A 13,010-nucleotide genomic window follows, 5' to 3' on the forward strand; every position below is an offset into this window, starting at 1 on the left:
ACTTGCATTCCTTTTCTTCAGCATAATGTGAGGAATGGGTCTGAGAACCTAAAATTGCATCCAGTTGCTACGAGTCTGTCTAGTGAAAGTGGAAATCATGAGTCTTATTTCTCTCCCCCCTCTCCCCTTCAGAAGGTAATCAGGAACTGGTAATACATTCACTGCACCTCTGGAAATCTAGGACAGAAAAAATGACTGAATAACAATGTATATGAAATGACTGGTATGAAAATCTGAATTCCTCACAAGTACTAATGGTATTTCTACAGCCATACTACAGTATAGAGTGAAGGCTTCCATGCTTCATAGACAGGAGTAGGGGATATTCAGAAGGGGTGAACTCAAAAGACAATTCTCCCCACTTAAACAGGAAGACCCTATTTTGAGTTTGGTTTACTTCTTTCTAGCTGGGCCTGACTCAAAATGGGGCTTGAGTCCTACTTCTGCTCTCTCCTGCTCTCTGCTGCCAGTTCCTACTTCAAGGAAAACTGAGTTGAAGGCAGGAGATAGGGCAAGGGAGTGGCCTGGGGAAGCCTCTTCTCAGGTGCACATTTCTGTGTGTCTGTCATTTCCTGCCTAGGGTCATTGGGCTTGATTACAAGGCCCGTGTTAGCTGGCAGGGAGTGATGCAGAGAGCATGCTATTTACAGGCAAGTGGAGGCCTATGAGTGGCTAGGTCATGGGTACAAATGATGCACTTTGTGCAACTTTTCTTGTGGGGATCATAGGACCTGCAGGAAATGACATGTGATGTTTTGTTGTTTAATGCCTGTTCTGTAATGTAAATATTTGTACTGTTTTAATAATGTTTGCGGTTTAAAGATGTCATTGCTGTGTGTGCTGCTGGAACAAGGTTGTTAAGTAGCTAATTCTAGTGGGAAGGGGAGTGAGTGACCAGCATGTGAGAGTGAATGCTGTTTGGCTGGTGGTTCAAAGGTTAGGATTGGTGGTTAGTAGGGAGTGGGAGGAGTTAACAGAGAAACAGTGAGAAGTGTGAGAAGAGTGAGAGAGAGGATCTAGATTTAGTGTAGGAATAACGTGTTTTATTATTTTGGGGAACAGAGTGAAGGGAGGAGAGATAGTGTAGTTTAGTAGCTAGAGTAGGCAGGGTTGTATATGGAACTGTACTGAAACAAATAACCTGAACCTGATGAAACCACTATGCTCGTTAACTGCATAACCTTACTTGTTGTTAATAAACATTATTTTTGTTTCACACTGGAGTGTTTTGTGAGTTACCTGGGGTAGGATATGGGATTCAATTGTGGCAGCGGAAGGGAAGGTTCGAATATAGAGGGCTGGGCTGGGAGGCCAGACAAGGGTGGTGAGTCACAGAGACTGTAAGTAGCACCCTGATGCCTGTTCCATTGCTGGGATCCTTTGATTTAGTTTTACCCTACCTAGTGCCTGTTTACCCTACCCTGTGCCTGTTTGCTTTCTCTTCCCCTCCTTATTGTTTTATTATGGTTTTATTAGAATGTAAGCCTATGCGGCAGGGTCTTGCTATTTACTGTTTTACTCTGTACAGCACCATGTACATTGATGGTGCTATATAAATAAATAAATAAATAAATAAATAATAAGAGTAAAGGAGGACCAGAGGGGGTGGCATCACATGATATACAGAGCAATATTTTAAGGGTAGGAGAGGTTATGCAGAACCCCTCCTGGCCTGCTCTTTCTGCTACCCCCTTTTGGCAAGTCTGTTTACCTTGGGGATGTTGCAAGATTGGGGGCAGGGTAGCAGCTTCAAGATGCATCTGCAGAATTGGGCTTTTCCAGAGTTCAGGTCAAATGCCTTCAAAAGCTTTCAGGTTCGTTCTTTCTTTGGATGAGTTGGAAGTAGCTTGCCTATCTCTATCTGTATCAATATTACAGTAATCTCTGTAATATTAAGATGGTTCTTGCCTCATAACCATGGGAACATGGAATAAGATTACCTTGGCTCAATTCAGATCAGATTAATGCCATTAGTATTTTTACGGAAGGCAAACAGGAAAATAAATACTTTACTTAAACACTATTACGCTTTACTTAAACAGCTCTGAACCTTAAATGTGGTGACAAATTCATGTGTAGTTTATTCTTAGGGATAGAAACTGCTGATGCTTTTAGCACTTCATCATATAACAAAACACATAGTTTAGGCTAACATATTGGTGATTAAAAGCAGACCATCTGCTCAGACTTATATTTTACACTTTTTTGATTATTGATTTCCCCTTCTTCTGACACTCCGCATAAAGTGTTTTGAAAAATGTTTGGCTACTGAATATTTAGTTTCATCTTGTAGTTTTCAGTGCACTATAAATGAAATATTAAGTTCAAATCATTACAATGCTAGACATGTCTACTTAAAGTAAGCTCCCATTGAGTTCAAGATGATTTAAGTTTGCAGCCTTAATATGCTTTTCAATCATGTATCTTCTGTGTTTTTCGCAAGTAGAGTGAATATCTTACCATTTGAACTATTTGGTCCCTAATTACAGTCTGGATGGGGGCCAGATCTACACCAAGCAGCGTATAACACTTGGTTTGAAACCAGTACATGGAATGTGTCATGGGCCCCAACAGTTGTCAATACTGTAATAAACCATTATAAAGCAGTAGTGTAGATCATCCCAGAGAGAAAGGATGAGAAATAAGAGCACAGCTAGTCAAAAAGGAAAAATAAATAAATAAACCACAATGATGAATGATCCCATTATACCAGGCAATATTGCTCAGTTTAACAAATCAAACTTGCAATAGGAAATTATCTTTTTTCTTTCAGTTACTCATCATGAAGGGATGTTGTTTTTACTAACTGCACAATTGTAAAATCATTTTATGAGTGGTCAAAACTGTTTTCAACCCACAAGTATGATCTGAAAGAAGGTGAAGGCATTAACAGCTGACTTCTGTTTATTTTTGTTAAATATGTTGAGCCCACAGAAATTTAAATATTCTGCAAAATACTTCACCCAATAAAACAGGGTAAAGTTGTGCTAATTGTCTTCCATTGTATTTTCAAAATGATGCTTCTTATAGACAGGAATGACAGATTAGCATAATGTCAGGGGAAAACCCCTACCCGGGAATCCACAAAACTTGGAGAAATTTCCGCCCACTTTTATGGTGTGGGTAGGCCAAGAAGAAAGCTGGTGTATTGATAGATGCATACAGACTTACAGTGCAATTTTATATATGTCTATGCAGAAGTAAATCCCACTGAATTGAATGGTACTTTCTCCCAGGTAAATTATGAGACCTAAATAAGTATGACCCTTCCAACAGTTCACCAGACAGTGCCAACATATTTTCCATTTTATCTTTGCAGTCCTAAGTACCAAAGAAAATATGTTTGTTATAGAGAATCAAAGTAGAGTACCTGATCTAAAATCCCATACTTGCATTATAGCATAGTCACACCTAGAATTTAAGCCTTTCTTTTCCTTTCCCTCATTCATGGTTGAACATTTTTACTGAAAGTGTAGAAATATTCTAAATGAGCCAAAGTTAAATGTTAGGAGGGACTTGTTGATTCTCAATGATTAAAAACATTTTAAAATTTTTAGAAACCAGGGGCTAGAAGGGAGCCAGTGAGTTATCAAAATTTAACCCCCTGGTGCTGCGTTTGTGAACTCCGGGAACTCTTTTTACACATTTTCCCCAGGTTCTGCAATCTGTGCAAGTTTGGCCCAATTTTTTGATCACAGGTTTGACTGAATTTGCGCAAATACGTTATTTGCACAATTTGTCCAGAAATCTGCAGAAATTGCAGGACCTGCAGAATGAAATGCTCAAAATCTATGAACCAGCCCGACTCACTGCAGGCCAAGTAGGGTGCCACAACAGCAAATGGAACAAAGTCTCAGGGGGGCAAATCTCAGAAAACTCATTGAATGCCCCCCCTCAAATGGATTTCTCCAACATCCCTAGTAGTGGAGGGAGGCAGCAACTTGCAGCTAGCCAGGCAGGAAACATGAACACACAATGTGCGGATTATGGTGTTCCCAGTAGGGGTGTGATCCGCTCCGATTAGGAGCGTAGAAGCAGTAGCGGATTGGCCTGCTCCGCCTTACCCAGAGGCAGAGTAGGAGCGGACCGCGGACCCCTAGAAGCAAGGCGAATTGAAGCGACCATTTTTCGGAGCTCCTAGTTCAGGCGGAGCGCTCCGGTCGCCATCTTGAAAACATTTCGCCATAGGATTGCATTGCGGCAAATAATCGTGCATAACTAGGTTGTTTTTGAAGCTATCGTTCTGGAAATTCTTGTGCTCAGAGAGTTGTTGATGGGGGTCATTTTGAGACCACTCTCACCTCTCTGCGTCGTGTGGGTCGCGTGCTATATTTTTTTGACAATCGGGTCAACCGCGCGGCTCAAACGGCGTTTTCGGCTTTTCGCCCATAGGATTGCATTGAGGGAAAGAATCGGGGATAACTGGGGGGAGGTTTAAGCTATCATTCTGAAAATTCTTGTGCACAGAGAGTCGTGGATGGGGGTCATTTTGAGACTACTCTCAACTTTCTGCGTCGTACGGGTCGCGCGCTAGAAGTTTTTAAAAAATCGGCGGGAAAAATACCTTTTTCAAAGGGCTGAGGGGCAGAGTCAGCTCCCGGTCATGATGATCCCAAAGTTAGAGGAGGGCATAGGCAAAACAGGTAACTTGGGATTCTGGGAAACTTCTCTTTCTTCATCTGAATGGGCTTTTCCCCATGTTTTTTAACACAGTAGCCCCACCAAATGCACAAACACAACCTGAAATCATATACTAAGCCAAGAATAAGAGATAGAAACACAGCACTGCTCCCCACCCTAACCTTGGTGAACAACTGAATAGATGTGGTGCAAGGGGATGAGCTCCCCTAGGGCATCTCATCGTGGACGTGCCCCCACTCTCTCCTGCACTGGAAGGCCATTAGAGCCTTCCAAAGAGAGTAAAACGGTGGAGCAATGCCTATCATGAGTTGAAGTGAATGGTCACTTTTCAGTGGTGGAGCAATGCCTGTTATGAGTTGAAGTGAGTGTTTTACTTCTTCTCAGAGCTGTTGGTGGCTGTCTTGAACTGGCAGCTACTTCCCCCTCCCCCGGGCACGTCCCCCTATTGCTGGTAAAAGACAGATATAGCCTTTTTAAAAAAATTCTTCTTGCTGTTTATTGAGCAACACTGCTGCTTTTAATTCCACCCCTCCTTTGTTTATTTATTGATTTATTCCATTTTATATGCATTACTGGCTTATCCTTGGCTCACTTCCTTATGCCCCCAGAAATGCCAGCTGCATGCCTGCCTGCCTTCCCTCCCTCCTCCCCTGCCCACCTCACAGGGATGTTGTGTGTGTGTGGCTTTGACTCAGGGGAGAAGTCCTTCCTGCGCTCACTTGGAGTTTTGGAAGTTCCAAATTTTGCAGGTTTAAGCCCCGCCAAAAAACAGGGGATGATGGGACTGCCTTGAGTCTCGGCGTGCGTATGTATCCCTGGATAAGCTTTCATGGTGGTGAGTTTGAGGGTTTTTTTTAACGTGCAAAATTGACGTAGCTATGGAAAGGAGTGTTGGATTTTCATAAATTCCCCAAAAATCAGGGGATGATGGGACTGCCTTGAGTCTCGGCGTGCGTATGTATCCCTGGATAAGCTTTCATGGTGGCGAGTTTGAGGTTTCTAACGTGCAAATTGACGGAGCTATGGAAAGGGGTGTGAATGGGGTGCCCGATTTTCAAAATTTCCCCCAAAATCAGGGGATGATGGGATTGCCTTGAGTCTTGGCGTGCGTGTGTATACCCCCATGAGGTGTCATGGTGCCAAACGTGAGGTTTCTAACTTGAACAGAAAAAAAGTTGTATAATTTTTTAGCTTTCAATGCAAGCCTATGGGGGGGGGAAACGGAGCTCCGGATCCGGATCCGGAGCTCCGAGCGGAGCGGAGCGGAAGTGGGCGGAGTGGGGGCGGGGCGGAGCGGCCCGATCCGGAAAATGGCGGATCTGCAAGTGAAGCGGAGCGGGGGGTCCGTGCACACCCCTAGTTCCCAGCCACCACTGCTGCCTCCTGTTGATTCTTGTAAGGACCAATGATTTCCTCCCCCTTTTGATTGGCAACCAGCACTTCATATTGGCAAACCACTTCCTTAGCTGCTAGGAAACTGGTGGGCAGTTATGCAAGGATATCCATGTTCTGAGAAGGAAGCATGAATCCTAAAGTCAGTACATACAACAGCCGTTATCACAGAAAATAAGGGTTCGGGTATGACCTTTGCTCCAGCTGGCAGGACCATTCCCTGAGTGGAGTTCTGCTTAAGTGTCACCCCCCTCCTGTGGAAGGTCAGAAAGGAGGCAATTGTCTCCAGTGCCCCCTTTCTCCTGTAGTTCTTCTGTCTCTGGAATCTACTCCAGAGGGTTGAGGGACCCTCTGAAATAGTAAGATGTTGGGGAGGGGGCGGTTGCAGGGGGAAGTGGATGCTCATAGAAAATTGCTTCCTTCCCCTTCCACCATCAGGATCCTCCACCGGATCAAAAATCTTATGTGGATGGGAAAACTCCTTCTCTTTCAGGAAAGCTAAGGGCATGGCTAGATGGGGCGATATCCCGGGGATCATCCCTGTGCATCCACATGACGTACAGGGGATCCTTGGGGCAGGGAGAGATAATCCCTCTCTTTTCCTAGGATATTGTCCTACCCTTCTATCCTGACTTTTCTCGTGATCCTAGGATGATCCCAAGACTGTGGGATGTATGGCCGGGCATCCTGTTTTCATCCCGGCTCCTCGTGAGTAACCATCGGGGGTAGGGTGGGGGGGAGCGTGAATTTTTTTTTTTTAAAAAAAACTTGTTTGGTGGAGTTCTCCTATGCTCTTTTCCAATAAAAACAAAATGGTGGGCACAATGTCCTCTTCCTCCTGGGATGTCACAGGCTGCGTCTAGACACCCTTTGATGATCCCAGAAGCATGTAAGTCCGGGATCGTCCCACTTCCCTCCCTCTACACCTTATGGTCTAGACATGCCCTAAATAGTATCCAAAGCTATTTTTTAAAGGTAAGCAAACAAATCTTTTTGTTCAGAATAGACATCATCTAGGACTCCAGCCAGAATTAAGCACTTGAAAATCCAGTTTAATGTTCTGATCATAATCAGTAGGATCATGTTCAAGGTTGTTAACAAAGTCACTGTGTGGAAGCTTTTACAAAGCAACACTCCACCTTTTATGAATCTGGGAAACTGCTATAAAGATCCATTTTGCTTTCATTATTTGGACAAGAGAATAGGTATTCTATATGTTCTTCTATAGAATAGTTTTGGTGCTGACAAAGGGAGAAAGAGTTAAATAGAAATCTGTTGTTAAATACGTTACATAAGGAAAAAAGAACTAAGTATATGTAACCATTATGTTATTAAAAAAAATCCCAAGAAAAAGCTGAAGGCAAGATTAGTTTTTTTAAGGTAAATTATGCAGGAAAGCAATGTGAGAAAACAGTATCATGAAAGTGAACCAGAGGAGAGTATATAATGCTATTAAATGTATTAATGTATTAAAATCTTCAGGGATATGTATCTGCTTTTTCTATTTATAAAATTAAATTTGAAAATATGTCAACGAAAACAAGAGTCAATGCAGAATATGCTCTCTGGTTTACCACAGTGTATCATGCAAAGCTAAAATATTACATGATACTTAAAAATAATGATACTAATGTTGCCTCCAGACTGGTAATGTTCATAATCAAGAAAGGACAGACTAATGGATCAGTGTTTGGATTTGGTGAAGGGTAGATTTACATTAGGGGTGTCCGCTGACCACGAGACACCAATTTAATGATTCAGAAAAACCCTGATTAATCTTGTTCAGGAGCTTCCTGATTTGACTTGGGGCTGAAACTGAGTCCTGCTAGCCTGATTCAACCCTGGATTTGGGATTCTGCACAATCCAAAACATACCCATAGTTTGCATAACTTTGGACTTTCAGGGCTTCTGGGTGCTTAGGAAGGATTGGAAAGCCCTATAGCAAACTAGGCTTTGGAGAGATCTTTGTGCTGTGCAATTCCTGTAAGATCCACTGAGTAAAATAAGCCTGCCAGATGTATTCAGAAATGGAAACTGGAAGTTTCACCAGTCTCTAATGAGGGATGGAGAAGAAATTCATTTGCTTCACATTTTAATGTGAGCTTACCTCATTTTGCACATTTGAACCTATAGGTGAGCCAAAGTTATATATTTGGGGAAAGTGGGCACAAACATGCTTATATTACTGAAAATAGAGTCAAAAATCCATTATATGCAGTCTGTAGCAGAGGTAGATGGGAAGCAGGGCCATTTCACCAGCCCTGCTGAAATGACCACATGCTTTTCTCTTCTTATATTACATCCCATCTCTTTTTCATTTTGTGTCCTGTCTTTTGAGATTGCAAGCCCACAGGCAGGGACTGTCATGTTTTCATTTTTTTTTAATTCATTGTATTTAAGCCCATTGGGCCGAGGAAGAGGAAAAAATGCTTCAAATAACTAAATAATATTGTAGACAAAAATTGGGAGAAATGCACACACACGCAAATGCATTTTTCATGCAATTTTCATACAAATGTTGTTGTTGTTGTTGTTGTTATTACAAAAAAACCCACCTCAAACTAATGTGGTAACAGGATGAACCAAACCTAAGATTGGAAAAATGATAAATGGAGAGAAACCAAAATTGACAGCTCTATCCATCGATCTATCTAATGTTTGTTTCCCATTGTCAAGACTTTTAATATAGTGAAGGATTTACTCATGTGATTATACCCCACCTGCATTCTGAAATGGTGCAGTCCTAGGAGGACACTACCACAGACTTTTCTGAAAGTGGAGACTCACCCTTAGATGCAGAGAAATGAAAGCAAAAGCCATTTTACACACACAGACACACACACACACACACAGAGAGAGAGAGAGAGAGAGAGAGAGAGAGAGAGAGAGAGAGAGACGCTGTATTAGGGAATAGGAAAGGGACTTGAGATTTATTTGTGTTTTCCTTATTATCTGTGATAATGTGGAGCCACTGAGTTTTGAATTTAGCCACATCTATTCAGAGGTGTTTTAGAGAAAGCAATTGTGTCCGCTTCAGTCCCCTGGTGTTTACGAAAATGTTCATTCAGGTACCTGTATATATCTCCAGTGGAAGTGAATTGAACATCTTACATTTGCTGATTGCCTAACAAAAGAGCATATTCAAAATTCTCACCAAACTTTCAATCTATTTATGATCTCCAGTAGTCAGATTGCAAATAGGAATTGCAACTACCTGTCACAGGGTGGAGTCCAAGATTCCAGCCACTCCATTCCTGCCCTCTTTCCCCCCCCCCACCCCAAACAGCTACCATGCATCCTTTTGTCTGTGGTTGATACAGTTTTGGCTACTTAAGAACTAGCATGCAGAACCTGAACAATGAATTGATTTATCTTGCAAATTTCTAATCCACCCAATAACTAACATTTTTTTGGAAAGGTTACAACCTGTTAAAAAATAAAATGCCATTTTAAACATAATTTAGAAAATATTTAAAACCAGCGAAGAAGTTGATAAAACAGTCACAAAAACTTAGAACCAGGTCTCTGAAATGCCCAGGAGAAAAGAAAGGCCTTTCCCTGTTGCTGAAAAGATAACAATATCGAATCACTTTGGGGAGTTTATTCCAGAAGTGGGGTGCCCTCACTGAGAAGGCCCTCCCTTTTGTACCCACCTGCCTAGCTTCATTCAGCAGAGGTACCTGGAAGCTGACCTAAAGGGCTGAGCAGGTACCTGCAGGAGGAAACATGCCTTTAGATAATCTCGTCCCAAGATGTTTAAGGCTTTAATGGACAATGCCAACACTTTATAAGTTCTCCACTAGCTGTGTATGGGAGAGCATATTTATTTAGCCAATGTCTGTTACTGTACTGCACATAAAAAGAAACACTCTTTCCTTTCCACAAGCTCTACCACAGGGATGTCCAGGCTTCCACCCACAGGCCAAATCCAGCTGTTCGGTCCGACACCTTTTGCCTTTGGCCCCACCCACCTCTTGAACGTTGTTTGTGGCAGCTTCTCTGAAATGGAATTCGACACTCAGCAATTTTTGCAATGGGACCATCACACAGTATACACTAGGCGATAGACTTACAACATAGATTTGTATAGGCCAGGCATCATCATCATTATTATTATTATTATTATTATTATTATTTGCATTTTTATGCTGCCCAACAGCCGAAGCTCCCTGGGCGGTTCACAAAAACTAAAACCATTCAAAGTATAAAACAAACAGTATAAAAACATGATATAAAATACATGTTAAAAATTGATTAAAAACATACCATACATGATTAAAACATCTTTAAAACATTAAAACATCTTTAAAACATTCTAAAATTTCACTGGATAGGCCTACCGGAATAGATCAGTCTTCATTGCTTTTTTAAATTCTAAAAGACCGTCAAGTTGATGAATTTCCTCCAGTAGGCCATTCCACAGTCTGGGAGCAGCAGAAGAGAAGGCCTTTTCTCAAAGCTCCAAGTATAGCTAGAGTTCAGATACAAAAGAGGCCAGGACTGCTGCAGCTTTAACTGTTGTGATGAAGAGGGAATTTCACCAGGTGCTGCATGCATACAAATGACACCTGCTGAAATTCCCTTTTCTGTAAAGATATAGGAGGACCCCTGTCCTCCTTTTCACATGTTCACCCTATTTCTGAGGAAAGAGGGGAGGCAATCTGTTCTGGAAGGTACACAGAGATGCTTCAAGGTGGATTCCTGCATTGAGCAGGGGGTTGGACTTGATGGCTTTATAGGCCCTTCCAACTCTACTATTCTATGATCTGCAGGGGGAGAGGCAAATTGGTGAAAATCACCTCCCCCTCTTCTGTTTATGGAAGCCTCTACTAGATCAAAGATCCCATGGTAAATGGAAGAGCATGACTGGAAAGAATCCAAGGATTTTGAATGGTCCAGGATCTATAAAGTTGGGATTGCAGGGAAAAAATGTAGGGCATCTCCACATGTTTTAAAGGAGAGGAGAAGGGAGCAGTAGCACAACAGCTAGACTGCAAAGAACAAGCCAAAGAAGAACAATGAAGTGTTCCACTTTAGGGATTAGTCCACTTTTCATATGCACTAACAGTAATGAGTAAACAGTCTGGAATGAAGTCCCTGGGTTTTCTGTGCTTGGCATATTGGTAGATTAAAGAGAGAGAGAGAGAGAGAAGCAAGGATGAACTGGTGAATAAATCCTTATGCCAAATTCCTTTCTATACTTCAAAACATATAATAAGAAATGCTGGACACTTGATGAAGCTTTCAAAGGGCAATTTCAATGCTTCTCACAAAAACGAATATTTTTAAAGTACAAGGTAGGGAAAGTGAGTTTGTATTGGGTTTGCTCCTTCAGAATAAAGGATAGAACAGCCTATTGAAGATCACTGTGATGCTGCCAATGCTGGGAAGAGGATGGAAAGGGTGGCGGAAAGTCCATCCATCTACTTGTTACCTCCCTCCCTACATTGTAGCATTTATTTATTATTTTTGTGGCCCAACTGAGAAAAAGGTAATATCATTAAAGCTGGAGTTAAAATTGCAGGAAGAAACATTAACAATCTCAGATATGCAGATGACACCACTTTGATGGCTGAAAGCAAGGAGGAGCTGAGGAGCCTTATGACAAAGGTGAAAGAAGAAAGTGCAAAAGCTGGGTTGCAGTTAAACCTCAAAAAAACCAAGATGATGGCAACCAGCTTGATTGATAATTGGCAAATAGAGGGAGAAAACGTGGAGGCAGTGACAGACTTTGTATTTCTGGGTGCAAAGATTACTGCAGACGCTGACTGCAGCCAGGAAATCAGAAGACGTTTACTTCTTGGGAGGAGAGCAATGCCAAATCTTGATAAAATAGTTAAGAGCAGAGACACCACACTGACAACAAAGGTCCCCATAGTTAAAGCAATGGTATTCCCCGTAGTAACCTATGGCTGCGAGAGCTGGACCATAAGGAAAGCTGAGCGAAGGAAGATAGATGCTTTTGAACTGTGGTGTTGGAGGAAAATTCTGAGAGTGCCTTGGACTGCAAGAAGATCAAACCAGTCCATACTCCAGGAAATAAAGCCAGACTGCTCACTTGAGGGAATGGTATTAAAGGCAAAACTGAAGTACTTTGGCCACATAATGAGAAGACAGGATACCCTGGAGAAGAGGCTGATGCTAGGGAAAGTGGAAGGCAAAAGGAAGAGGGGCCGACCAAGGGCAAGATGGATGGATGATATTCTGGAGGTGACAGACTTGACCTTGGGGGAGCTGGGGGTGGCAACGGCCGACAGAAAGCTCTGGCGTGGGCTAGTCCATGAAGTCACGAAGATCTGTTTCTAGCTACTACGCCTTTCCTCCACACAAATATTTTGGAAATAGGCACAGAGGTACTGATCCAGATCTTAAAATCCCTCCCTATCCCAGGGAGGACCACCCTCCCTGCTTCTCCCATCCCTACTCTGAGCTCAGTTTCCCTCATCCCATGAATCAAATTGACTTTGAGCTTCTTCAGACGAGTGTTTTATCTAACGCTCGTGACTGGCCACCCACGGTTCTTCGCAGGGCAATTTGATGATGCAGCAATCCTCCCATGTGTCCTCCGCTCCTTCTGCTCTTTTTTCTGTCACAAAATAAGCCTCATGAAATCCAATTGTTGGGGCTATAACAAAACTTCTGGTGATTTCCTGCTTTGTGCAAGAGAAGCTGCATGATAAAAAAAAATGCCCACTGAATGGGCCACGTAGTCGTTGCTTGCTTCCTCTTTCTTCCCCATGTGAAGAAAGAAGAAGCTGCTTGTCCCTATTGTGGGGGACAGAAGCAGGTGGCAAAATGATGGTAGGAAAAACAATTTCCCTTCCGTCTGATGACCCTCTTTCTGTCTTTGCTAATGGTCAGCCTCTGTGTGGTTAGCCTCATCTACTACTGTAAATATACCCTGGTGGTAGAAGAAAATATGTATCGATCAACATTAACCACAGAATGTTCCAGAGGCAGGTGTGGCTCACTTCTA

Source organism: Elgaria multicarinata, chromosome 7 (assembly GCF_023053635.1).
Source record: "Elgaria multicarinata webbii isolate HBS135686 ecotype San Diego chromosome 7, rElgMul1.1.pri, whole genome shotgun sequence".
Classification (NCBI taxonomy): Eukaryota; Metazoa; Chordata; class Lepidosauria; order Squamata; family Anguidae; genus Elgaria; species Elgaria multicarinata.